This window comes from Notolabrus celidotus, chromosome 20 (assembly GCF_009762535.1).
Source record: "Notolabrus celidotus isolate fNotCel1 chromosome 20, fNotCel1.pri, whole genome shotgun sequence".
NCBI classification, from domain to species: Eukaryota; Metazoa; Chordata; class Actinopteri; order Labriformes; family Labridae; genus Notolabrus; species Notolabrus celidotus.
The window spans coordinates 6,697,953-6,724,347 of NC_048291.1; the positions used below are offsets into that span (position 1 = coordinate 6,697,953).

At 41.8% G+C, this 26,395-nt stretch overlaps 1 protein-coding gene and 1 long non-coding RNA gene across 4 annotated transcripts in view; one reads left to right on the forward strand and one right to left on the reverse strand.

Moving 5' to 3' along the window:
* The window catches only part of LOC117831947, a 45,469-nt gene extending 44,515 nt beyond the window's left edge, over positions 1–954 (reverse strand). For both annotated transcript variants that reach the window (XR_004635109.1, XR_004635110.1), the window contains exon 1: positions 733–954. This is a non-coding gene — a long non-coding RNA (uncharacterized LOC117831947). The remainder of the gene's footprint in view (positions 1–732) is intronic.
* A 625-nt stretch (positions 955–1,579) lies between these two features.
* hoxb3a (homeobox B3a) overlaps positions 1,580–26,395 on the forward strand; it is a 42,900-nt gene continuing 18,084 nt past the window's right edge. Inside the window, exon 1 of one of the 2 annotated variants that reach the window (XM_034710849.1) lies at positions 1,580–1,675. The gene's annotated coding sequence lies outside the window, so the exon portion shown is untranslated. Of the gene's footprint in view, positions 1,676–26,114; positions 26,362–26,395 lie in introns of those variants that run through there. The other variant, XM_034710850.1, reaches the window with a different exon arrangement.

Here is a 26,395-nt window from a genome sequence, read left to right on the forward strand (position 1 = left end):
CGTTTAACTCAGTAAGACATTTGCTTTCTTTGCGTAAGGTGGAGCTCACCTGTGTGGCAGAAGGAGGAGCTGCATTAGATGCATGGTGTTACCAGGATGTGTCTATATGAGCAGACAGATTGTTCAACCTTGACGACTTTTAACCTTTTTGATAACTCACAGTATTTGGGGGCATCTTACAGTGGCTTTCTGATGTAAGTTAATTAAACTTCTTAACTGCCACTTGTGTTTTGAAACAACTAAAGGGAGAGAAAAAAAGGTGGGAGTTCAACCTTTCCTCAGGCTTCTGGTTTGGTTTTGGAGAGATGATGCAAAATAAAGACTTGTTTGACCTGCAGGCTTGCTTTGTGCATAGGATTTAGATGAGAAGGTTTGTTTGGGACAGCTGGAGGCTTCAGGTGTAGGCCTACTCCATAAGGCGTTGTTTGTAAGGGTTTAACTGGAGGCTGGGGTAACAGTTAGGACAACAGTAGGTGTTCTGGTAAGTCAATGCTTTTGTATAGTCAATAAAACGAAGCAAATGAGCAAATAATAAACAATAAACACATTTTTTTGAAAGCAAAACTGACAGCCAACAAACAAAATGTAAACCATTCAAGTAACAACGCATCAAAAACAGAAAGTTATTTAGTTCTCTTTCACAGAATACGCCCTTTTCAGTTCCATGCAGCACGGGAGATGGAAAAGAAAGAAAAAGCATACATGTTTGGCTCATAGCTGTTGTTGGAGTACCTGTTGAGGGGTCCTTTGCAGCCCAATCCATGTTCAGGTCCTGATACAGAGAAGCATTGATATATCCAGAAAAAGAGAATATCCCCACGGATTAATGTGCCATAATATTGTCCAGTTGGCTACTTTATGAAGAAACAATCATTTCTCACACGCGGACTGAGACGGAAGTACAACACCGCACGCATGTCAAACGTAACTGAATTTCCGCCATCTTGGATTTTGGCGTCTTCCATGTAAGGTCTATAAATCAATTCAGTGGCGTTGCAGGTGGAGGTGTGCCTGTGACGTACTTGGATGCGGTAAAAACGGACCAATGGCATCTCAGATATCACTGGTTCGTGATCTTTTAAATTAGCCTATTTTCAAAGTTTTAATTAACCATAAAGTTAGCTTTTGAGTTTTTTTTAATTATTGTTTGGAATACTCACATTTGAATGTATTGTATTTTTACTGTAGATCGTGTTAAGTTCTTACATCATTTTTTATCAGCTTTCATATACAGCGTATGAAAGTGTTAACATTTAATTTGAGAGAAAATAGAACATACAAATGAATACAGCTTAGCTTTGAATATGTTTTAATGTGGAAAAGTTCTATGTTTTAGAATGATGTAAATATTGATATTAAAACTACATTTGATCATATGTATCTTTTTTTAAAGTAGCCAATAGGTATTATTGATTATTATTGTATCTTGAGATCCGTGCAAGTTAAAGTGCTAAGTTCAACATCAATCAACAACTTTTTAATAATTACGACTTCATCTTATTTATCTTTAAATTTTTCATGCTAACATTCATTGTAAGGCTTTTATTTTGAAGGCGGTACTTTGCTGCGCAACCTGCCGCAAACCGGAAGAACAAATACAGGTAGATTTCCATGAATCGAGTGATTGGTTGTGGAAATGCGACATGGTCCTGCACCCAGCTGGAGAATGTTCACGGTACGAATTTTTACTTTTAGACTTTTAATGATGTTAATACATGCTAATGGTGGTTCCAGTTGTTGTTTGAGTTTGATGTAGCTATGGGAAATGTTAACCTGCTAACAACACAGCCGCTTCTAGCTTTGCTTTGTGGTTTGGTAACACCTGTAGAAAATGCAAGATAGGAACAGGTCGATGTTTTAAAAATCTCTTTGTGCACCTTGTGCATCCTCACCAAATGGATCAAACTACATGCAGTGCATGAACCAAAGTCCAGTTGAACACACAGATGACCTGCTAATCTTTACCATTTACTTCTGTGAAGAGCATGGTGTGTAGCACGCAGGTCAGGTGACAGTTTAAAGAGCAGCATAGTTCAGTGTGTGTGGTTGACTGTGTCTCCAGAGACTGAGGTTTGTGTCCCATGGGAAACCAAAAGTTGAGACTGATTTCTCAATTTGTGATGTATATATATAACTACTCAAGTGACATGAATTGTGTATAAAAATTTCACTCAAGGGTTGAATGTGTGATTTTGTTCACTTGCCTGTGCACTGACAAGTTAACACAGCCACGGCTCAGTAATTTGGCATCAAAGTGATTCAGAGTCACAGTTGCATATGATCTTTGACTTGCTGTCTAGTTTGTTAAGGGACCCAGTTCTATGTTATCCTCAGCAGCAGTCTGATGCAGGTGTTCTGTCTTCCTCACTGCAGGTTAGCCTGAGAAAATTGGCTAACCCACAACCTATAGCTCAGGATTCTTTTATTGCTAGCTGTGTTGTTGGTCTCTTGAGCTTCACAATGTTCTTCAGTGCTTGCAATGAGTTTCAATCTTCAATCTTATGAACATTTAACATTATATGAGTCTTTCTCTGGAATGAGACTCACTTTTATGAACATCACTTTCTTTGGTAAACACTGATGATTGTGCAGTGCATCAACTAGGTTTGATTCAGTAATGTATCGCAATCCAGACTTTTGTGATGCAAATGTTGAAGTGCTGTAAATGCAGGAAATGCAATGCCGCCGAGAAGACCAATCACAGGGTTTGCAGTATGCATCGATGCAACGTGTAGTTACATTTTGGAGGAGGTGTGCATAGGCCTCTTTGTAGTTACGGGGGCTACACAGACCTACGCACGTAGGCTATGGCGTTGATTCAACACATAAGTATAAACCAGGCTTTAGGAGTATTTTGTATTCCTCGACTATACCAGATCTTTTCTGTATCTTGTATCATTTGGGATGGGAATTGTTGGTCCTAGCCCTTAACCTATACATCTTATACTACCTTTTTAGTATTAGTGGCAAGCTGTAAAGGTCAGATGACTGTTGTAATGCCTTTCATGCATTTTCAGAACAAGTCACATACAATTAAACAGCCCTGCATGGCATGCTTGTGTGGCTTGGCTGTAGACTCATCTGCTCTCATCAGAAGTTAAAGGAAAAGATTGCCTGCATGCAGACTGCACTGGTGTTTGTACTGCACACAATATAAGAGGGTTAACTCGTACTGAGATTAGTGAGACTGAGTTGAAATAGCTTGGTGTCAGTTTTCAGTCTAAAAAAGCATGTTTTTTGTATCGAATGTAACTTGAGTATGTTTTGACAGAACATTTATTTGGTTACCATAAGATTGGATTTGTGATTTGCATCAGTGTCTCCAGTTTTCGTGATGTTTAAAGATCAGCATTATTTAACAACACAAGAAATGTACCAGGCATGGTGCCAACTCTCCGTCTGCAACAATTCTCTGCTGACATAATCTTCAAGTGCTTTAAGACTACAGGTCTGTAAACAACTGTTCATCATAAATAATGGAGAGTGGAGTCTAAACACAAAGAGAGACACAGTGAAGCTCAGGCTGTTTGTTCATTATAGAATTTGTGTTTTTCTGATGCTTTCATGTAATATAACATCCTTACAGCAACAGATCAAGGCGAGATCAATGGAGAAGCAATATGCACACAATCATGGTGCTGATGTTGCATTGGTAGCATAAAAGCTTTATGAGTGGTTACCTTAGAAACAATGCCGTAACTTAGTTCATGTATGATGTGATGCATTGGTTTGGGTTTCAAGTAGACCAAACAACAATCAGTCTTCTCTTTTAGATCTGCAGAGTTGTTGCACTTATGCGAATACACTGTAATTACACTTTAAAACATTCATTGCAGCCTGTTGGATTTGTTTAAAGCTTATAATGTAAAACTTTGAGACAAAGGTGCAGGTGTTATAGCAAAACAGAAACACGACTACGAAGATATTTGTGAGAATTTCTTGACAATGCATTTATTGCATATGTACAGCATATGGGACGTGAACCCATGACAGGGCTGAGGGATGTGGTTAAAATATTTGATCGCAACAATTTCTTTCTGCATTGATCAATAATCAACTTTTTACTAGGACCAGAAATAACTTTGTTGTCGACTTTATGAATGCACAAGGACTCAGAGGACTTGAAGGCAGAAGCTTTAAGTGTTGGTTTAATGAGCGGCTGTGGTCATCTAAAATGTCCAACTCGGGCATTGAGCGTCCTTCCTGTTATGATGGGACAGCTGTTTGTTTGCAGCCTGTAACTCTACTTTTACCACTTTGGAAAGCTTTGCCATGCCAGCACGAAAGCACAGTGGAAAGCAGCGTGTTGCTGACAGCGTTGTGTATCCGGATGTGTAAATGCGTGTGAATAATATTTAAGCATTTAATAATGCCAATACTTTGGAGGGAATCCCGACAACAACAAACTGGGTTCTTTATGGTTAAAAAAACATTTTTTTGTTGGTTGTAAAGGTTGTTAGATCTGTTTTTAAAAAAGACATAGCATAGAAGATTCAGGTTACACATTTGTGTTTCTGCATGCTCTCTGGCAGATAAAGCACGTCAATATATGGGCTGTGAGCTGAGCTTCTGCTATCCACTAACAAAGGATTGATTTTTTTACTCCTTCAGTTTTTGGAATGGTTTCTTATCAGATCTGAATAATCTGTGGAATAATATTGACTAATATTCTTCAATTCTTCCTCAAATGAACTAAACAGGTAGTGATAGTTCAGTGAAGCAGTCATCTGACAATGTGTCTGGCATGAAGGTTAAACCAGCAGACTTTCTGGCTGTTTGTGTTTATGCCTGCTGTGTAAGAGGCTGTTTGTTTCTTATTTAGGGAGTATATAAAAGTATATAATAATTATCAACCCAAAATGTATCTTGATCCAGAACCAAGATCATTTGATGGCCCAGCTGTAACCAGCTGTTTAAATGTGATAGCCCCACTGCTCAGAAATGCATTGGAGTCTGTAAAGTTTCTCCACATACAAAATTAAATGGAGTGAATCTAATTTCTGCAGGTTGATTAAAAGCAGGCTTGTTAAAACTCCTGCTGCTGCTAATGCAAACATTTCTCTTTGTGATTCTAAGTCTCAAGTGTTTCTGCCTGTCTGTGTTGGGTTATTTTCTCTGCAGCTTTAAAACCCATCCTGATGTTTCAGTTCCTCTAACAGGAGGTTTGTTTTTGTGAGCTCAGAGGGATCAGCAGTAAAATAACTGTGAAGTAAAAGAAGGAAATAAGCAGGAGGTCTGAGCTTCTCCTTGCTCGCAGAGAACTTGCTTTCTGCTTTTCTGTCAGTGGGATGTTTGGAGAGTTTGGACCAGCTGATGGAGCTGATGTTTCAACAGCAGCTTTGCACAGGAAGCTGCAAGCTTTCAGGTTCACGTGCACACATGGACATGCTTTGAGACATGCATGTCCAAGTCTCATGCACTAAATTTGTCTCCTCTGTGTGTGTGTGTGTGTGTGCGTGTGTGCGCGTAAGCGTGCACACACTCACAAACACACATCCTAAAACTTCTCTCTCTCTGTTTTTCTGGCCTGGGGAGTCTCGCGGTGGTTTGCTAATTGCCAGACAAATCGCCCGCGCGTTTTTCTTTTTTCCCCCTTCTTTCCTCGCGCTCGTTGCAGCCGCGTTGCCCGAGAAATTTATTATTCTGGAGAGCGCGAGGAGCCGGGGAGGTCACGGTGCAGGCGCGCGGGCTGCAGGAGGAGGTCGTCAGGAGAGATATATGGCTGCCAGGCTTTTACTACTGCAGAGAGAGAGAGCGTGCGAGCTATTTAAAAGTGGACGTGTATTAAGTATTAAAAAGAGAGAGCCAGATAATGGCTGCCAAGATGCAACACGGGAACCCACTTGTTTTTTTAAACAGGCCAGATTGTAGAAGAAAAAAAAGTTCAGGCTTTTTTTAATCATAGGGAAATAAACATACTGGATAAAGACGATGGACTCGGTTTCCTTGAGAAGGGAAGAATTAAAAAAAGAAAGTTTGAGTTCCCACTGATGTTTTTTGCGACCAATATTTTTAATTTTGTTATCGTAGGCCTATATGAAGCAGCGTTTTCCCATTCCTGAACAAACACTAAAACATTTCAAATTCTGATGTCTTTTTTCAAATACAGGTTATTATATCTAAAAACATAATAAATACGTTTCATTATAAAATATAGGTTTCTGCAAGACTCATTCGTAGACAAAGTAGGCCTATGTCAGGAGGGGGCTGCGAGCCGAACTGCGGAAAACCACAAAATCAGTTTCATTGAGAATAGAAGAAAATAAATTAAAGTTGCACTCAATGATTCTAATTGCATTGTGAAGCAGCTTAGACGCTTTGACTCGAGCCTTCTTATGGCAGGTGAGCCAACAACACTGAATTCCTTCCTTATGTCACGGAAAACGTAAAGCAGATCATTTGTATTTCTCATATTTACGTCACATCTGCAGCCAAGACAAACCTGGCAACCCAAATATACTGAAGCTTCAATCAAAGCATTTCAGTTACCCATTCAAAAATAAATACACTATACATTTTCAGTAAGTCATTCATGTGTCATTCCTGGTCCCTTTCCTCAAACTGTCCCTCCTCTTTGACAGTGATGATGCTGTGTTTAGTAAAAGCAGTCCAGCAGGCCTACATGGTCCTGCTGCAGCGCTCATATATCCGTTACATGTGATGATGAATCGGCCTCTGCTCTCTGTGTGACTAATGGAGGAGCATTAAGTCAAAGCGTCCTGATACTAAAGCATTAAACAAACCGTCTGCTCCTCTTTACCTTTTACTTATCAATATCCGCGTGACAAACACGCGCTCACTGCTGTTACATCATACACAAGAATAACCCGTGAACACATGGAGACTCTCACATCTGTCTGCGGTTTATTATAACTCATATAATAATCATAATAATGGCTTCATAATAAAAGTGGTGGTATTACATCTCTCTCTCTTAGTGTTTATGTCTGTCTTGATATCCATTTAAGATTAAGATATATAATGATAGTGAGAGTTATAACCACTGTAATCATATAAATGATAATACTATTTAGAATATTTGGACTTCATAAACAGGCTTGAAAAACATTTTTATTCTTTGTAATAGTTTTGATTGATATCAATTCTTCACTAAATCAAAAAAACGTCACAGATTACGTGAAAATTCGCAAATAATATGCAAGAATGCAGTTATTTCATGTAGTCATTTATTTAGCAATTCTTACGTCAAATCTAAACTCTGCGTGTAGAAAACGGAATTGGAACGTGATCATTTTCTGCAAATATTTAATCCCTTTTTTTGTTAACTTTGTTCAATCGCTTTATAACCATGAATAATATCGTATCATTGAGTTGTGCAATCACTCTAATCTTATTTTGAAAAGACAAAGGCCGAGCTAGTCTCAAATTACTCAGATTGTTAATCTGTGTGATTTAATCCGGGAAGTTAGGTTTATGGGATACAAATCCATTAAATCAGAGAGCAGCACAAGAGTTGTGATCACAAAACTAAAGTGTATATAAAATATAGTATTGATCTGTAGCTCAGCACGCACTCTCTCTCTCACACTCACTTTCTAAAGTGAACAGTTTGAGCGTTGCTCAGAAGTCATTGATCCTGTCAGTCTGACAACAACAGCAGTCACAGCAGCCCATTAAAACACACTGTACCTCCTGTCTAGAGTCCACACTGATGTCTTCCAAATGAGACCAATATCAACCTTGTGTCCTTCATAATAACACACAGTAAAGAGCTCGTGCATATGCCTTTAAAAACGTCCTCATATGTTATTAGTTATTGATCATAATTGGTCTTTCATTCATCAAAACAGAGAACAATAAAAGCCACAGTGCCACACTGAATCCGGCCGGGGATGTCTCTGCTGAGATCCCTGAACGGGGGGAAGACCTCACGTCTCGCGCTGGAGAAGCATATATTTCAAAACCGGTTGTGCGCGTGCTGCCGTCTCGAGACAGATTTACGAGCCGCAGTAAAAGGAAGAGATGTCTGAACTGGTAAATCAATCTCCCTCCCTCTCTAACTGTTTCTGCCTCTCTCTCTCTGCCCCTCTGCCATAATAATAATAATAATAATAATAATAATAATAATAATAATAATAATAATAATAACAATAATAATAATAATATCGCGATTTTATTTCTCTTTTTATCGCCTTGGACACCTAAATGTTTCGAGCATTCTCCGTTTGAACAAAGCGACGTTTTCAGTTTCTTCCCTTTATTCAGAGCTGCTGTTTAATCATTAACGAAGAAGAAGAATCTACCTGTCTTAATCCATCACAGACCAACAGACCCCCAAAGACCTCAAACATCACTTAACATGTTGGCTTATAGTTGTGCTCTGCGCTCAGCTTTACCATCATGGAGTCACTGCTTGAACACCCAAGATTATTTTTCATCAGATTTTATTTGATATGTACATTTCTGCAAATACTTGAATCATTGAGGCTGGCTAATGCATTTTTAAGAACTATATCTGTGGTTTAGGTGTGAGACTATTTCAGTGCACGCCACAAAGACATTCCTCTCTGTTGTTTGTTGTCTACCATCACAGAATGTATGAACATTGAGGTTGCAGCTCCAATTATCTCTTCCTGTTTGACTCTGCAGCCCCTTTGCGTCAGACTTCGCATGTCTGAGCTCTTGAAACGGTTTCTTAAGTGTGCGTAACAGCTTTGCATGCGTCTGTGCCAAGTTTATACAGAGCTGGTTTGTATTGCTGTTGTCAGGCCGGCTGCAGGTCTCTCTGCTGCTTCTACTGCTGCTGCTACTTATCTTAGCTGTTGTTTCACACTGTGATTGCGATAATTTATGGCCGTCATTACAGACGCCATCATCACCACCGCAAATGTTTGATTTCAATCTTGTTGTGGGTAAAAATCTCATGGAGCCGCCACTGAAAGTAAGCGTGTAAAGGGACTCCATCTTTGTGGTTTAGTTTAAGTGCATAAGAATACAACAAAGAGCAAATAAATACAAGAGCACCCGAGTGTTTCACTGATAATAGGTTTACATTTGCTAATTATTTTTATGTCTTTGTCTTGTTGTATTTTTAGAAACCGGTCGCTCTCTCGTCTTCAGACCTCAAAACAAACACTTCCAGCTAATTACTTTTATATTACACATCTTTTGTTTGTCTCTTCTCCTCTGAGTTGTTTAGTTTTAATAAAAATACATTTGTTGAGCTGTAATGGACACCCCTGATAAAAACTCAGACCTGTTTGTATTTTTAGCATCAGATACCTGCAGGCAGCAGAGACAGCAGTGGCTCATTGTTTGACCTTGAAGTGTTTCTCGTTAGCAGCTAGGTTAGCTCTGCTCCGGAGTCTTGCGCTCCATTGTTCTGCTGGAGGCGTCTCGAGCTCTGGAACCGGGAGACCGAGCGCCAAAAGGACTCCAACGTGCTATTGTTGCTGCCCTGCACGGCACGGCCTCGCAACGGGGGAGGTTTGTCTCTCCGCTGTGTCTTCGTCTGTCCCTCCCTCCCTTACTCCTTCTTTCTTTGTCTCATACTTTCTCTCTCTGTAGCAGCTCATGCTCCTACCTGTGCTTTAAAATAAATGATTCTAAATTAATATCACAAATCGGGATGAGGGATACAGAAATGCGTGTTTCCAAGTCCAATAGTTTAGGCGAAATATTTGATTCAAGGTGGAAGACGTTTCTTTTTATCTCTCTCGTTTCTGTGCGTAATGTACGTTTCTGCAAATTAAAAACTAATTTTAGCGTGATTTAATCCATCTCAAAGGGCTCCCTTTCTCCTTTGTAGTTGTAAAATATTTATTTCAGCTCACAGGACTCTAAAAACGAGAACAAACTCTTCAGTGATTCACACTTCTCAGATTAAATATTCTCCTCTCTGTTATTAACGAATATTTCCAGCTGGCAGAAACAGATTTATTGGAATATAAGACAGGACAATCTGAGGAATTCCCTTTTTTTCTTCTCTGTTCTGTCGACTAACGGGAAGCCATGGAGGAGCTGACAGTGAGGAATAACCGAGAAAGAGTCCGGGCCGAGCAGTCATTTTTTAGAAAACGAACATAGTCGGTGACAATCATCTTTTATCGCTCTCTCTGCGCGTCTGTCAGGCCTACCTGCTTTACCTCACACTTTATGACACACACGCACGTGCACACACACATTTACAGTTACACAGCAGTCAGTGAAAGGCTGAAAGGTGAACATAAGTGCTCTCCTGCTGTTTTTACGTTCATTTTTTAACTTCTGCAGCACACAGCTCTCCTCCTGCACGCGCTGGTCCGGATGGGTCCCACAAACAGAGATACCCCCCCTTCACCCCCCCTGCACCCCCCGCCCCGACCACCACGTCACGTGCTTCATTAAATAATTAATGCAGAGGTTGCAGAATAGATATGTATTCGTCAGGAATATAACGCCAGGACACGCTGCTGATCCGGTGTGTGTGTCTCTGTGTGTGTCTGACGTCAAAATTCAACTGTCCCTTCAAAAAAAAAAGAAAAGAAATACAAGCCCCCCTATAGCAGCGGAGAGAGGGGGGAGAGAGAGAGGAGAGAGAGAGAGAGGGGGAGAGAAGAGGAGACACTGAGGAACGCCAACGAAGAGAGAGAGAGGAAGAGAAAAGAGAGAAGGAGCTGCAATAAAACAAATTTGGACGGGTGTGCGTCTTGCGGGTCGTTGTGGACACCGTGAGTATTGCGGAAGGAAGGGGACTGCATGGGGGGAGACCACCACACTTCTTCTTCTTCCTCTTCCTCATCTCCTGCGCCGCTGCGCCGCCTGCGCCCGCATCCCTCTCAGTGAATCATTCTCACATCGTGGTAAATATGCCCCAAAAATCCCATCTTTTCTGCGTGTTTTCTCATCGTGCATGTTGCTGTCGTGTTGTTTACACATCACCCCCCACCCATCATCATCATCATCAGCAGCAGCAGCCATTGTTTATGGGTCTGAGCCTGAGAGGGAGAGAGGGAGCAATGTTAGCCGATGGCTGTTTATATTTTAAGGAGCACGCGGATATTCTCCTCCATCTTCCTCCCATCAGCTCCTGTCTGCCTCCACATCTCTCTCTATCTGCCTGACTCTCTGTCCATCCCTCTCTCTCCCTCTTCCTCACCCTCTCTCTCTCCTCTTTCTCTCGCAGCCAGCTCCATCTCTTGATTTATAGTGAGGCAGGGTGTCAGCGTGCGGCCGCGGCTGCCATTGTGTGTTTGTGAGGGAGTGCTGTTGTTTATGGTGCCGCGCGCGATAAATCATGATTCCTCCGCTGTGGGAAGGAAAAATGACGGTCGATGGAGCGATGATACACCGGAACGAGGAAGAAGAAGACGGAGAGGAGGAGAGGAAGAGGTCTCTCCTCTGCCGCCTCGAGCTTCCCTCTCGGTTCTCCTCCTCCTCCTGTTCCGGCTCCTCTTCCTGCTCCTCTGCATGTTCCTGCCTTCCTCTCATACCCTCACACACCCCTCCGCTTCTTTACACCTGATTATTACTCGGGGTGTTCTCTCTTTTTTTCCCTCTGACTGCAGCTCCGGGTCTTGAATTACTGCGGCGACCAATTAACGGGAGATTTGTTTAAATTTGGCACACCGGGCACGCCTCGGCCGCCATGAAATCTCATATAAAAGAAGCTGCCGGCCAAGAAAATCTCATCCATCAGCCAGGAGGTGTGAGTCAGGAGCTGGAGCTGTTAGAGACGTGGGTTCGGGTCCAGAGATTCTTATGCACAGTTAGGGCCTGGTGTTAGCAGAAATACAGATCCTAAAGTTATTTTGCATGGACAGAAGCTTTGCAGGGACAAACACTGTAGCTTTGAGACCGTTTCACCTTCCTTCATGCACCAAAGTACCTGCAGACTGTCAAAGCGTAAACACGTGTGTTGCTGGTCATTTGGAGGTGTTTGAATGTTGTCCAGCTAACTTTCTGCGTAAAGCAGACTGTTCACTGAGCTCATTTCTCTTCTTTTAGTTTCTGATGTTTTCTTTGGATGACTGCTGGAATGGAGCTCAGCGCCATTTTTCATGTCAGCACTCAGTGTCTCTGTCTTTACTCAAATCCTTCAACGTGAATTCTTCTTTTGCTCTCAATGTGGAGAAAAATAACATGCAGACATTTAGGGGACTTCCCCCCTCATTTTTTACTTTCCTAATGTTTATATTCACATTTATTTCTCATCTGATGCTGTATATTTTTTTTATTAACATCCATCCTATATCAGCCTGTAGAGAATCTGAGAAAATGTCACAGTGAGACATTTTTAGCTTTTATTATTGCACGTAGGAGATGGGGTGAGGTGTGGGTGAGAGTGGGGGTGAGGAGAGGTTGCATGGAGTAACATAATTTATTCTGCTAACTTGATAACTCAGTGTGTATGCTGGTGTTTTGGTGTGAAGCCAGCAGGTAACATATGCAAAATGCAATAAGTGAAGGGAAGTCAATGATGCGTCAAATATTTTTTATTACAAACACACACAAACGTTATTTTACAAATATATTCCAATAATAATAACAATAATCACAAATAATAATAATAATAATAATAATAATAATAATAATAATAATAATAATAATAATAATAATAATAATAATAAAAATGAAATTAATGGATGGTTGGAAGTGCACCGGAATCATTCCACAATCATATTTCCTTTGGTGAGTTCTTCCGCCTCCCCCCCTCCCCTCTCCCCCCTCTCTCCCCCCTCGGCCATCCCTACCTGTGTAAACCTCAGTGTAACCAAATTACAGCGTCCCGCGTCCTCCCATCACGTAATAACGGCAGCAGCAGCGCTTTTCAAAATGTGTATTCTTTCTGTCCGCTGCCGTGTCACAAACAATATCCCGCCTCATTTCTGCGGACGGAGACAGAGAGGGGGAGTGACAGCATCTCCTTCCGCCTTTTTTCATATATATTTAAATATTTTGCTTCGTATCTCGACCTCATATCTGATTTGTGTGACAGGGGAAGAGCTGGAAACACATTTCCTAACGCCTCTCTGGGTGCCTGCGGGCACAGGCAGAGTGTTTCTTCACCGAGAGGGGAAAGTTAAAAGAGGAGAGCTCAGCTGACTTTAAAAATTAGTCAAAGAATAAAATAGTCCTCCGTCAGCCAGTGAAGGGAACAGGCAGCGTGCAGGGGCGGAGGTTTATCTTATCTTATCAAGGCATGTGTCCACTGTTGAGTGTGTTTGTGTGTGAGATAGTTCCACATCAGACCAGCTGAAATAGTTCAAATATTTGAATCGGTGTTGAGAAATGATATCAGGCTCTGTTTGACATCCATTAAAGCTGCAGGAGGGAGGGGTTAGAGCCCCTGCGAGGCCTCAGTGCGTCTAAATACATATTCTGCTGCTGCTGCTTTACTGTTATTTATGGTCCACGTATTAAAAGGCAGTTCAGCTCCCAGCTTTAAAAACACAGATAGATGCGTTAATGTGTGACATGGCTCTGTCTTTAAAGAGTCAGCAGCTCCTTTCACACTTCATCTAAGGCTGAAATTAATGTTTAGCTGCAGAACAAAGCGGCGTTTGCGCTCACTGTGACTTCAGTGGCAGAAGAGAGGGTCTGGAAATGTTACTGACCTACAATAAGATACATCGCTCGTTTTTGTGTGTATGTAAATGTTATTTTGCACTTAGCGTTTTGCAGATTTGTGACAGAATTTGCGTTTACGTATTGACGAAACGTTGCGTAAAGTAAAGGTGCATTCCTCGCCAGATTATTTGCCTGCCTTATTATTTTTTAAATCGAATTCAACTGCACTGAAATATAACGCCGTGTGTATTGGGAAGGATACGAATCCAACATGTATTGTTTTTACCTTTCGGAGTGGTCAGTAGCAGCCTAAGATATATGTTTAGAGACTTTATTCAGCATTCAAAAAACGAAGAAACACTAAAATGAACATTTCTGTTGGTGTTTGAAACATCCATTTATTACATTCGGTCAAAGCCGAAGTCCCTGCTAACCCACGCGTCTGACAGACACGCTTGAAAGCCAACAGGCACGCGGAGAAGACTCCCCACAAGACGCATCTTCCCACTCACTACATACGGCAACTGGCAGCCATATTGTCTTCTTCTCTGTTCTTTTCCCACGCAGGAAAAGGGGTTTTGAATGCACAGAGCGAGCAGTCTCGTAAGCTAAAGAATGAATGACTTTGATTTAAAGAAAAAAAATAGGTGAAGTTCAGACACGCTGCCGAAACAGTGAGTTGAATTAGATATCAAAGGAATCCATGTAATAATTTCATGTATTATTAATATGTTTATATGTCGCCCACTTTTACACTTGCTGTTTTGAATTAATATTTCAAACTACCTTAAAAAACACTTAAATGTAAGCAAGAAAACAGAACCAGTCAGGCAACATCAGATATAAAAAGAGAGCAAAGGCGCACAGGCGTTTTTATATTAGGAGTGAATCTAAACATTAAAGCGAACAAACACGTTTCTATCTCTAGTTGTACTCTTCAGGAAGAAAGTAGCACTATGAAAAATAAATGATGGTATTTTTAGAACACAGATTTTATTTGTAGTCTCCTCCTTTAACTTACACCATTTAAAGGCTGCCCCGTAAGCTATTCTGATCTTTTTAAACATGCAGAAATGTGCTGTAAATAGAGTTACAATGAAAACCAAAGACCAAACACTGCTGTAGATTTTACCAGCAATTGAAATGTTTTTAATATCCATAAAATACTGCCTACTGTGGCCTTCAGTTTGTAACCCGAGATGCGGTTCATCATTATAGTTTTAGCGCGTGCATGCATGGTTATACTAGCTTGTGCGCCAAACCTGCTTCGTTTCTCTCTGAATTTCAGCCAAAAGGAAAAAAAATACAGGAGAGCAATAGCAGGTTTTAAAAAAGGACCGGAGCACAAGTTCTCACATAAATCAGAAGAGCGCGCGGCCTCATAAATCTGCAGCTGCTGGACGTTAACGAGCCAAAGATTTAAGTGAAGGAGAAAACAATGTTAGGAAAGCACGTTAACACGAGTTTAAATCAACGCTAACGAGAGGGCTACACACCGAAACCCATAGCCTACCTTTTTAGAGTTATTATTATTATTATTATTATTATTATTATTATTATTATTATTATAATTAGCTTTAAAAAAAAATCATGGCCTTCATTTTTAAAAATATCTTACACTCTTCTGATATCCAGTCTCGTGCTCCAGACTCCAGGTATTTCCGGGGCCCTTCCTCGCGCAGAGATGATTACCCATTCGGAAATAAATCAATAAGAAGCCTCGCGCTAATTTATAATCGTCTGCGTGAGGCCAGTGATTCAACGCGCGTGAAAAATGAGCGGCTGAAACCGTATCCAGAGCCCGCGAGCGTCGTTTTTTTTCTCCACCTTATTCAACGGACTGGAGAGCAGCAGCATGCACGAGACTGATAAGACCGAGCTGCTGAGGCGGAAATGTTTCCACGAGGACTGAACCAGGCACGAGTGTTTTTTTCTCTCCTCTCGGTGCTCTTTCTTTTATCAGAACTAAAAATAACGACTGCTCTTTGCCGAAATTGAACTTCTCCCTCTCCCTTTTCTCTCTTTTGTGTTATGTGAATGTGTGTGTGTATGTGTTGTGTGTGTGTGTGTGTGTGTGTGTGTGTGTGTGTGTGTGTGTGTGGCAGTAAAGGTCTGTCTATATGCGTGAGTAGAGAACACAAACACACACACACACACACACACACACACACACACACACACACACACACACACACACACACACACACACACACACACACTAAAGTAGTGAGAGAGAGCGAAGCCAAGTGCATGTTTGATTAATTTAATTTAATTTAATATCTCAATGTGAACCTTCGATAACTGCCAGTATCGCGAGAACAGAAGCGCTATAATACCTCCAGAAATAAAAATTTACAATCTGGAATCATGTTCAATACTGTCTCTCAATTTTTAAAAGATTCACCTGACAAAAACGTTTATCCTACAAAATAAAAGTCCCATATTTCACTAATAGCCTCCTTACATATTTCACATGACATAAAACAAAGAGTCGTGACTTCCGGGGATTAGATTTTGCTTACATTCTGGTCACTGAAATCTCTCTCTGTTCGTTGCCTTTATTTATACGGAATTAAAAATGTGAAATAGTGCTTTATTTAGGCTATACGTTATTTTTTTAAAAACGTATGACATTTCCACGTCTTTGTCTTTATTTCGCTCAAACTTGACCGGCCTGCAGGCTTCATTCTGTCCTGAAATGTAAACAAGTCAAACCCGGCGGAAACAGTCCTGTGTGCACGCGGGTCAAATCTCAGCGGAATGTCCGCTCTTCCTCCCCTCTCTCAGACCTCCTTCTCCCTCTTCCTCTCCTCTGATCGCTCTCAGTTTGACTCCATGTAATAACCAACATCTGGCCTCGCGCAGCCGGGACGGACAGGCAGGTCACGCTGAACCTCGCCAACCCCCGCGCGCACCTCAACCAGACTCCCCTATTGGACGGGAACTAGAACCAGAACCCTCATCCACCTCCCCCTCCTCCTCCCTGACTCCCTCGGCCTGTCAGGCTGTCAGTCCGGATCCTGGTTCAGAAACAGTTCATGCTGTCAGTCTACCCATCCCGCACCAGCAAAACCAGGACGCACGAGCCAAAGGTCCGAGCAGGGAGGAAGACAAGGGGAGAGGCGGATGGTGAGGAGGAAGAGAACCAGGTTGTCTGTAGTAGAAACCAATGAAGTGATCAAAATGCACAGGGGAGATCTGACTACCTGAGGGGAAAATCCAGAACATTTTGGTCTAGATAGCAGAGCAACAACATCAAAAAATGAAATCTGGGTTAGCTTAAACTGAAGATTTCAGGCGTCAGGGAGGAGGGAAGAGGGGTGAGGAAGAAGAGGCTGAAGAGCAGGAGGACCCTGCTCCTCTCTCTTGGGGGAGCTTGGAGAGGAAAGGATAAAGAAGAGGAAAGAAGGGGTAGAGACAGAGGAAGAGAGCCCGGGGAATACGGCGTCACGCTCACTCCAGAAATCCTCTGACAGAGAAAAGGCTCGTGTAGCACTGAGGGCCCTGCAGAGGAGCTCGTGTCGGTGGAAGGTGTCAGTGGAGCCTTTAGGAGCAGGAAAGCGCGAGCCCTGAGAGGGGTGCTGGCCAGGCACGCACCGGCCCGCTATACGGAGAATTTTGCAGCACATGCGGAGGGGGGGTGAGCGCGCGCACGCGGTGTGTTTTTTAGGGTAAAGTAGCACCGCGAGCCCCAGACCGAGCAGTTCCCGTCAGCTGGTGTGCTGTAGGTCGGCTTTGATTGTTGGAGATTTATGGCGGAGCTCAAGATTTATGGCTTTTCCCAAACCGGGCATGCAAACGCCTGCAGTCTCCTCATAGAGACGTCCTTATAATTCCACCAACAGCGGGAAACAACGTGATTTAAACGCAGAGGAGGAAATGCTATCTGTTTTAGACTGAAAAGGAAAACTGTCACACCGGCTGCGCGTAATTACGCACTCACAATCAGTTGAAATTCGTCCAAGCTTTCTGGATTCTCTGCTCTTCTGAGTCCGCACGTGTCCACAAAACAGACTGCATCTAGGGGAAAAAAAAACCCACCAACAGCAGCAGGAGGGGATCCAGGAGGAGAACACACCGACAGAGAGCAGGTAAGGTCCGCCGGGATGCTCCTCGCGCAGTGTCCCGGTGTGTTCCCGAGGCGTCCCCATCCCACGCGCTCCGCCGCAGACATGTCATTAATTATCTGTTGTGTGACCGTGGTCTCTCTCTCGAGCTCACAGAGGCATCCGGGGTGTGCCCGCGTGCAGACTCTGATGCTAGCCAAAAAGTTTTTTTCTCTCTAGTGTGTGTTTGTGTGTCATTGTGTGTGTGTGTGTGTGTGTGTGTGTGTATATGTTGTGTGTGCAGGCAGCTGAAGACAGATGCCTCAGGATAGGTAACAAACATGCGGCTCTGTCTCTGTTTGTGTCTCTCTCTCAACCGCTATTGAAGAAGTTTAGCAAGAGGAGTGGTGTGTGCAGAGTTTTGTGTGTGTGTGTGTGTGTGTGTGTGTGTGTGTGTGTGTGTGTGTGGTGTGTGAGACACGGTTAGAATGAGTCGTAGTGAATAGGGACCTGACGGCTAGGTGTAAAGAAAGAAGATGCATGTTAGCCGCCCTGTGATTTATGATGGTGTGAAGAGATTGCTTACTCAAGAAGCCGCCCCCTCTCTGTCTCTCCCTCTCTCTACTACTGCAAATAGTCGTGTCCTTCCCCCAAAAAACACACAACAAACCCACAAATGGTCCTACCTGCAAAAACAGATTCCTCCTTCAAGCAAATGGATGCAAAGTGGTCATTAATTTATGTGAAATCAAAACCATTTTAGCCTGACCCTAATCCTGCCTTATATTCACCGTGCTGTTGGGACTTTATTGTAAATACATGCATTGTAAAGTCCATTTAATAGGAGATCTAGAGTTGATGAAACCACCATGAGCATAAAGAAAATAATCAAATAACGCATGTGCAGGATTGAGAAATTTAAAGTCCATAACATTACAAAAAAACACACTAAGTGTATTACATATCTGATCACATCTTCGTTCTTCTCACTCGCGTGTTGTAAGTAGTCCAGACTTCAGTGTTTGAAAATTACTTTATTCATTTTCTGATTTTTGGTTTATAGTGAACTGTTTTTAGCTTAATCAGGTTATTTCTCTCTGTGAACAAAGCGTGTGCTCTGATGTTTTAAGAAGATACAAACACATCTTTAAAAAAAAGAAGCTGCAGTTATAGGCTTTAGACATTTTGTGCAGTGAGGTACCACTCGGATAAAATCTAAGGAATTTTTCAGCATCATTGAGAAGCTCATGTCAAGATCAGAAAGGATGTGTTGAGTGATGAGCTGCATCTACATTTAATGAAATCGTGTTGTCGTTAAATGCAAATATCAGTTTAGAAGATCCTGAACACTCGGACAGCTCCTCCTGAATCTTGACCTCGGTGGTTTTTCTCTCACTTCCGGCGAAAGAGACTTTAAAGTCATGAAAAAGCCACAGCGACTCCAACGCAGCTGTGATTTAATTGATTTTTTCATACATCACTGACAAAGTATGGGCAAAACACCAATCAGAGTAAAATAGTGGGGGCAAGCATGGCTGACGGTGTGGCAGTGTATAAAGGCTGACAGGTCTGGCCGAGGTCCATGCAGCCGCTCTTTGCTGCTCCAACAGGCTGCCGGCCTGATTATATTACAATCACTGGCGTCTTTTTCTGATCTGTGTGTCAGGAGATGAGCATGTTGTTTGGAAATGGATACAGGCCGGTTGTACTGCAGGTTGTTGACGATCAGCGTAATGAGGCCTCAAAGAAACTCAGGAAATCCATTTATAAGACGACGCCAAACCACAAACTACTACAAAATACAAAGTACAGTGCATATGGATGGACTTGAACAGGCAGCAACTGTGGCAGCATGCCCTGAGATGTCATCTACTTTTGGGCACACAAGGATGCTCAACTGCTTTGCAGCTAAAACGTTTGTATCCTACTGTAACCCTGCACATCAGCTGTGGAAATGTGAAGCATCAGAGGTTTGAATCTTCCTCCTGACGCTCTCTCATTCTCATGCTTCTCATATTACCTGCAACTAGTGCCATTTGTTGAATGTAGCACTCAGCCAAACCTGCAGATCACTCCCAATATCCATCAGTAAAGGAGCACAGGTAGAGCAGGTCCCACAAACACAGAGGTTATAGTCTTAAATGCATTGGTTGCTTGTTCCACATCAGGCCATGACCCTTTGACGCATGTCTTCCCTACTCTCTGCTCCCCACATTTCCAGTCTCACTTTAGCTGACCTCTATGATCAAGTCAAAATACCACAAATAGAATTCTATGCTCAAAGGAAATGCAAAACAAACATATCCTTTTTTAGTAAGATATTAGAAAGTCAAAGAAACTTTAAAGAAAAAAAAAAGACTTGCACCTCTTTTGCCGTTTAAAGCTCTAGCAAGGAACTTTTAGTTTGTGGTGGTTTTGGCGCCTCTTGTGGACAAAGCAGTTTTTGTTGCTGTTATCCTGTGCATGTGTAAATGAGTGTTTCATGATAAAAACAACTCTCATCCTTCTGTCTTAGAACAGTTGAATGCATCACTTAGCGAGGATATTTGGTGTGGGACACATGTCATAGACTGTATCAGCAGCTTGCAGTGAAACTCTTGGTCTGATACCAGCCCTCCACCAGTGGTTTCAGACACTTTCCAGACATTGAAAATAGCTATGTAGAAATAGTTTTGTTTGCGATTTTAGGTCATAAAGAGAGATCAATACTTATTTCAGTGTGTTTCACAACAAACTAGACGCTCCTCACAGGTGCTTTAAAGATGGAACTCAACTGCAGGAAGTCAGCTGTCAAAAACAGAGGGGAGGGAAAACGATGTAGATTTTTTTTTCTTCTTGAAAACAGGTAAAATTGCAAAGGCATAAAAGTCACAGCAATCTGCAAACTAGTGCAAAGAGTCCTAAAACATACTAATTGCTTTAACAAAATAATCACGGAAAATTATTCCTCAATTTGCAGTAAAATATGCTCATATGTAGCATCAATCCTTCTGTAAGTGACCTGAAATAATGCTGTATACCCTGGAATTCACAAACAAAGGGGGATAAAGCTTAAAGCAAGGATGTGCTCAAACATAAAAAAAAACTGTCTACAAATAAAAAATATCTTTACAGATGAAAGATGGACATTGCATTTGTTCAAGGTATTTAATCTCAGATCTCACGTTCTGCACAAAGTTCTGTTTTAGCATCACAGCTCGGCCAGAAAACTTGACTAGTGCAACCCTCTCCATCTACCTTAGCACCCAGTAACACACACACACACACACACACACACACACACACACACACACACACACACACACAGAGCAGTCACATCTATCCCTGTTCATCGGATGCTTGACAGACTTGGTGAGCTTGGCACTTTTCATGGCCCAGGAGCAAAAAGGACAGAATGACCCCCCCACATCCCTCCAACCCCCCCCCCCCCCCCCCCCCCCCCTCTCTCTCTCTCTCTCTCTCTCTCTCTCCCTCTCCCTCTCCCTCTCTCTCTCTCTCCCTCCCTCTCCCTCTCTCTCTCTCTCTCCTGATGTCAGGCCCCCTCTTTGAGTGCGAGGTTAAAGATTAGCATCTCTGATAAAGATTAACTCTCTGTCAAAGGAAGGCGCTGATTGCAGGAGTTTCTGGTTCAGGACTGTTGGTGACTCAGGGGGCAAGCTCTTCAGGGGAGATGTTTGACCCTGCCTGCAGCAAGAGAGCATGCATCACGTGATAAGCCGACTCTATGGTTGAGATAAGCTGTGATACTAGATCCGATTGATGAATACCCGAAGTCGTTCATGTAGAAGTTTTTGGTTTTTAAATCATTTTTAGCCACCATGATGCCTTCTGTTGCTTTAAGCACCGCATTTTCCAGCCTTGAGTTACATTTCAGTGCAGCCTTGTTTGTTTTCTGCAGCCACAAGTGACCATATCTTTAAAGAGATGGTGGAGAGGAGTGAAGGGTTCGCAAATGCTAAGTTATCAAAGACTAATAAAGCTAATAGAGCTGTGGAATGTAATGGACTTGTGGCTTGCTTTCCCCCTGGAGCAAACTGCAGGGAACAGCATGAATGGGCATCTCATCAATACACCCCATCTCTGCAGGAAAAGCCAACAACATTCTCACTACCCTGCATGGGCCGCCACAAATAAGTTTAAGTATCACAAACACTAAACGAGCTGACAAGCCAGATACCTGCTAATTAGTGCGTAAAAACTGTGGCAGATCTCTTGGACAGTCTGTTAGTCCAATAAAGCGTACAGACAGTCAGACTTTTGTCTTTTTTTACATTGAATAATGTTCCAAAACACGGCCCACGGGTTAAGTTCAGGGTCTGAATTAGCTGAGGTTACACCTTGCAGACAGAAGCAGCTCCCACCTGTCCTCAAAGAGGCCACGCCCCCTTGTGATTCATAACTTTAAGCCTGTAACACTTTTTTGACACTCCACTGATTGCTGTACTTTCTAGCTCTTGAATTTGATGCTTTCTTTTGCTTATAAATTACAAGGATGATGAAACTGTTCTCTTTGAAAGTATAGCAAACACGCATTTTATTCTTCAAAGCCACCCTTGATAAAAGTTGAGCTGTTATTGTTGGTATATTTACACATGATGCCAGCAAACTACTCTGTGACCATGACTGGAAAATCAAATGTGTCTACTTTAGCAGAAGCCTAAATGTGTTCCAAACTGCACTCAAATGGGTCTTTTGTACACACTGAGGCGTAATGCCTCAGTTATGTGTCCACAGCCACGAGCTACAGACTTCATAAGTGGAAGATTTGTTCAGATTTCACAGGCTTGAATGGAAAGAACAGAGTAAGGGGATGTACATCACAGCGGCACATGATGCCAGCTTTTATGTAATGCTTCAGATCCCACCCTGGTTAACAACGCATGTAAAGCTTTTAGATGGAAGTGGGGAAACACCAGTCTTTAGGAGGACGGCTGTACACACCCATGGAGATTATGTCATGGAGACTGGTTGTGAAATGATTAGACAACAAAGAGATGTCAAAGTGTTCCTTGTGGGAAAACAAAAACAAATTTGAATGAGGGGACAGAAACAAATAAAGAAAAAAAGGATTGTATCTTATTGTTTGGATCATATGGTATTGTAAAGCAAGATGTAAAATTGTGTAATATTTTAACGCATCATATCCCCGTTTGTCATCGGCACTTAGTGTATAGCATTGTATCGTATTGTATCGTATCGTATCGCATCGTGCAAAGTTGTATTGCATCATAACATGATTTACTACATGACATGGTATGATATATGACATGATATAATATATGACATCATGTCAGCATGTCAATAAGGTCCAGTATGGTATCATATTATATAGCATTACATTCTATCGTGTCATAGTCTATTATATCATAATGTACTGAAAAGTGTTAAATCTATTCTATTATACATTAATAATCACTTAATATCACATTATGTCACATCTCATATTATATATCATCATATCATACCATATTATACAACATCCACTCATCTCTAATTATGATATATCCTTACAGATTAGATTACTTGATATTGTAGCATATTGTATCATATTGTACAACATCATAGTGTATTGCATCTTACTGTACCGTATTGTATCATATCATATATAGTAAAACATCCTAATGTTTTACCTTTGGTCCTGCTTTGTTCTCATTAGAATCAATGGATCATATTTGTCATATCCTAATTATTTCGTACTGCTTGGTATAATAGCATATCTTAATGCTTTGTGACCTGTGATACTGGATCCTATCATGTTATACTTTATCCTATATCTTATCCTACAGAATTTTATTGTATCTTGTGTTTTTTACTCTAAAAGGTTTGTGGGCAACAAGCCAAGAGGACTTACAGCACTGTGAGATCCAGCTCTGGAGGAACAGTCTCTCTCTCTCTCTCTCAGTTTCTCTCATTTGCTCAGATCTCCTCTCTGAAAAACTGGTGTTGAAACTCGTATGTCATCCGTCCAAAGCAGGAGGGGAGGAGATGAAATGTGTTGCAGTGTAGCTTTGTCGTCACTTATCCATTTGGTGCGGCTGTTTTGGTGGTGTTGGTGACGGTGCCGCGTGGTCGTTCAAGCTCATTACACCACAAGGAAAGCTCCAAATAGACCTGATGAAAAATGTCTATTTGGCAAAGAAGCCTGGAGACTGACTGATCGATGGGGTGAGGCAGTGAGCAGTGTTTGGGCCTGAAAGGTCACATTTGTAGAAAGATACTGATAGACGCACAGGTGAAAGAAAGGCGTTTAATACTTGTATACTCATACAAGTGAATAAACACTGAGTTCTCCTGTGGATTAGTGAAATCAAACTTTCACCGTGGTTTGGAGTAAGAGAGGTTTCAGGTTTAACAGAGAAAAACTGATAAACCTCAAAAACGTAATGAAATGAAAACCCTGAAGATCATCTGAGAAGAATGTTCGAGGCTAGAAGCTCTCTGGCGTTGCAGTAAATGGCGTCAAATCTGGAAATTGGATACACATGGGGGGATGTGCGCAACAGATGGGTTGTTTGAGGTCAGGACAATTTGAAGCAGCTTTTTTCTTTATTGCTGCAGCTACGGCGATCTGAGTTTGTTGGCTTCGACTTCTATAAAAATGCTTCTCAGGTGGTTGATTGAGGCTGTGAGCTCGAAGAAAGATTTCCGTTTGCTCAATGTGAATTTCTGGTATGCAGCATTTTTCAAACAACCATCAACAAAGCTTATGAGCTCCATTTGAGCGTCCGCCATGTTGAAACACAGCTTGTTATGATACTGAACCTTACATCATGAGAAACGTAAGGAGTTGTAGTTTACAGGTTTAGACAAACAGGGAATTTTCCTCCAGATTGACAGCTTTCTTCAAACAGGTTGTAGGATGGTTCTCAAAAATACTCAAAAGCTGCTTTCTGGTCTCTCTTCCTACATCAGTGTGTTTAGTAAGCCTGGTAATAGGCTGTGCATGATATTCATACATGACACAATAAGAAAGTCAAATCAAATAAAGTCATATTTTCACCAATAAATCATAAAGAGCATGCTTTATGACCTGCACCAGAGGCAACATGCTCCAAAAAGTGTTGAATTTGTTACTAAATAATAAAACTTGGCTCGACTTAAAACAACTTACAGAAAACTCCTCCTGTTATTAACTAGTACAGAACCAGCTTCTGATAAGATGCGACTGTAGCCTGCATATTTGCATATTTAAGAGGTTAGCTTGCACTTAGGAGAGAAATGTTTGAAATGCTTTCATACTGGAGTTTTTGGAGCCCACTTTTTTTACGTCTCTGTTCAGTTTTCTTTTCCATCTCCGTCAGCTTAAAGAATCTGCGGGGATGAAGAGCCCTTGTAGCTCTGAGGATTAAATCATTAAACAGCTCATGAAAATGAGATTCTGGAGCACTTTTTGAGTGTGGGTTGATCATTAAAGAGCTGAGCTATCGCTCCTCCAGGTCAAAGGTCACTTTCAGAGAGCTGTGCACTAATATATCACTGAGTGAGTGTTTCTGCTCTGTGCTTCCACCACAAGCTGCTTTCTTTCTTTCTTTCTTCTCCTAAGCATGTCATGATCCCGACACTGTCTGAACTTGTGTATAGTCGTGTTGTAATTCTTCTGTCGTGCTTCTGTTGGGTCACATTTTAAAGCACTGAAGATAAAGTAGTAAGATGAGTGTGTGAAGCTGATCTGAAAAGTGTACATGTGTTTGTGTGGATTTTTTATGTGTCTGTGTGTGCTCCTGTGTGTGTGGGGGGTGCTGAGGCAGGTCGGTGACGGCACCACCAGACCAGGCTGAGATAAGAGCGGAGAGAAGAGATAAACTTTGTTCAGGGTATGAGGCTGCAGCAGAAAGCAGAAACATCCATCCATCCATCAGTCAGCATCCCTACCTCTGCTAAAACAACAATAACAACAAAATACACACCAAAACAATAAATTGCAGTCTTTAAGTAGGAATGTATTGAATTTAAATAAAGAATGTTTAAGTGTCCCTGCAGATAAAAGTTTTACAAATAAAAACTGGACACCAAAAAATCCTGCAACACAAAAAAGCTTTATTTGAGTCATACTGGGAGTTGAAGTGTTATTCAGAAGCATTATAGTCCTCAGAATCACAACAAAATCAAAGAAAACAATTCTAAATGTCCTCTGAATTATATAAAAATATAGAGTTGTATGATGTAACAAAAGTTTTGATATCTAAAGATAAATTGGGGAATATGTTTCCTACATAAAGTTACAAGAAATTGAACAAACTGAAAACTGTGAACTCTCAAAAAAGCAGTTTCAAAGTGTTCTCTGTTGATGCAATGTACTTTGACATTTAGAGTTTTTGTTCCATCCCTTCATCCCCTCCTCTCCCAGGAGTCTGAACCTGCTGTTCACTCACTTAATATGCATTCTATTAAATTATGCACCGACAGACGCTTTGTTGCTTCCACCTCTGCTGCTGCTGCTGCTCCTGCTTCTGATCATCAAATATATCAAACTTTCACTTCAATCAAACCTGAGGACAACAAACACTCATCTCCAGTGTTTGATTTGGACTCAGGACCCTTCAGGAGAATCTCAAAGTCCTCCTCTCATCCTCCTCTTCCTTTTAAAATTTGGCTCATCAGCTGTTCTGGGGCTCTGGAGGCGGCCTCCTCCCTTTGTCTCAGCCTCTGGGCTAGCTGGCTAAGCTAGTCGGCCCCTGCATCACTTTCTGGGCAACTTTAGACTAGTCCACTCCTGCTCCGAGGCTCCAAATATCCGGCTGACCCACGAGGCTGAGGGGGACGAACAGGGAGGACAGTCCAGCTGAGATGGACAGCAGCCAGAGCTGTGCGTGAGTGCGTGGAGGAGACAAAAAATAACT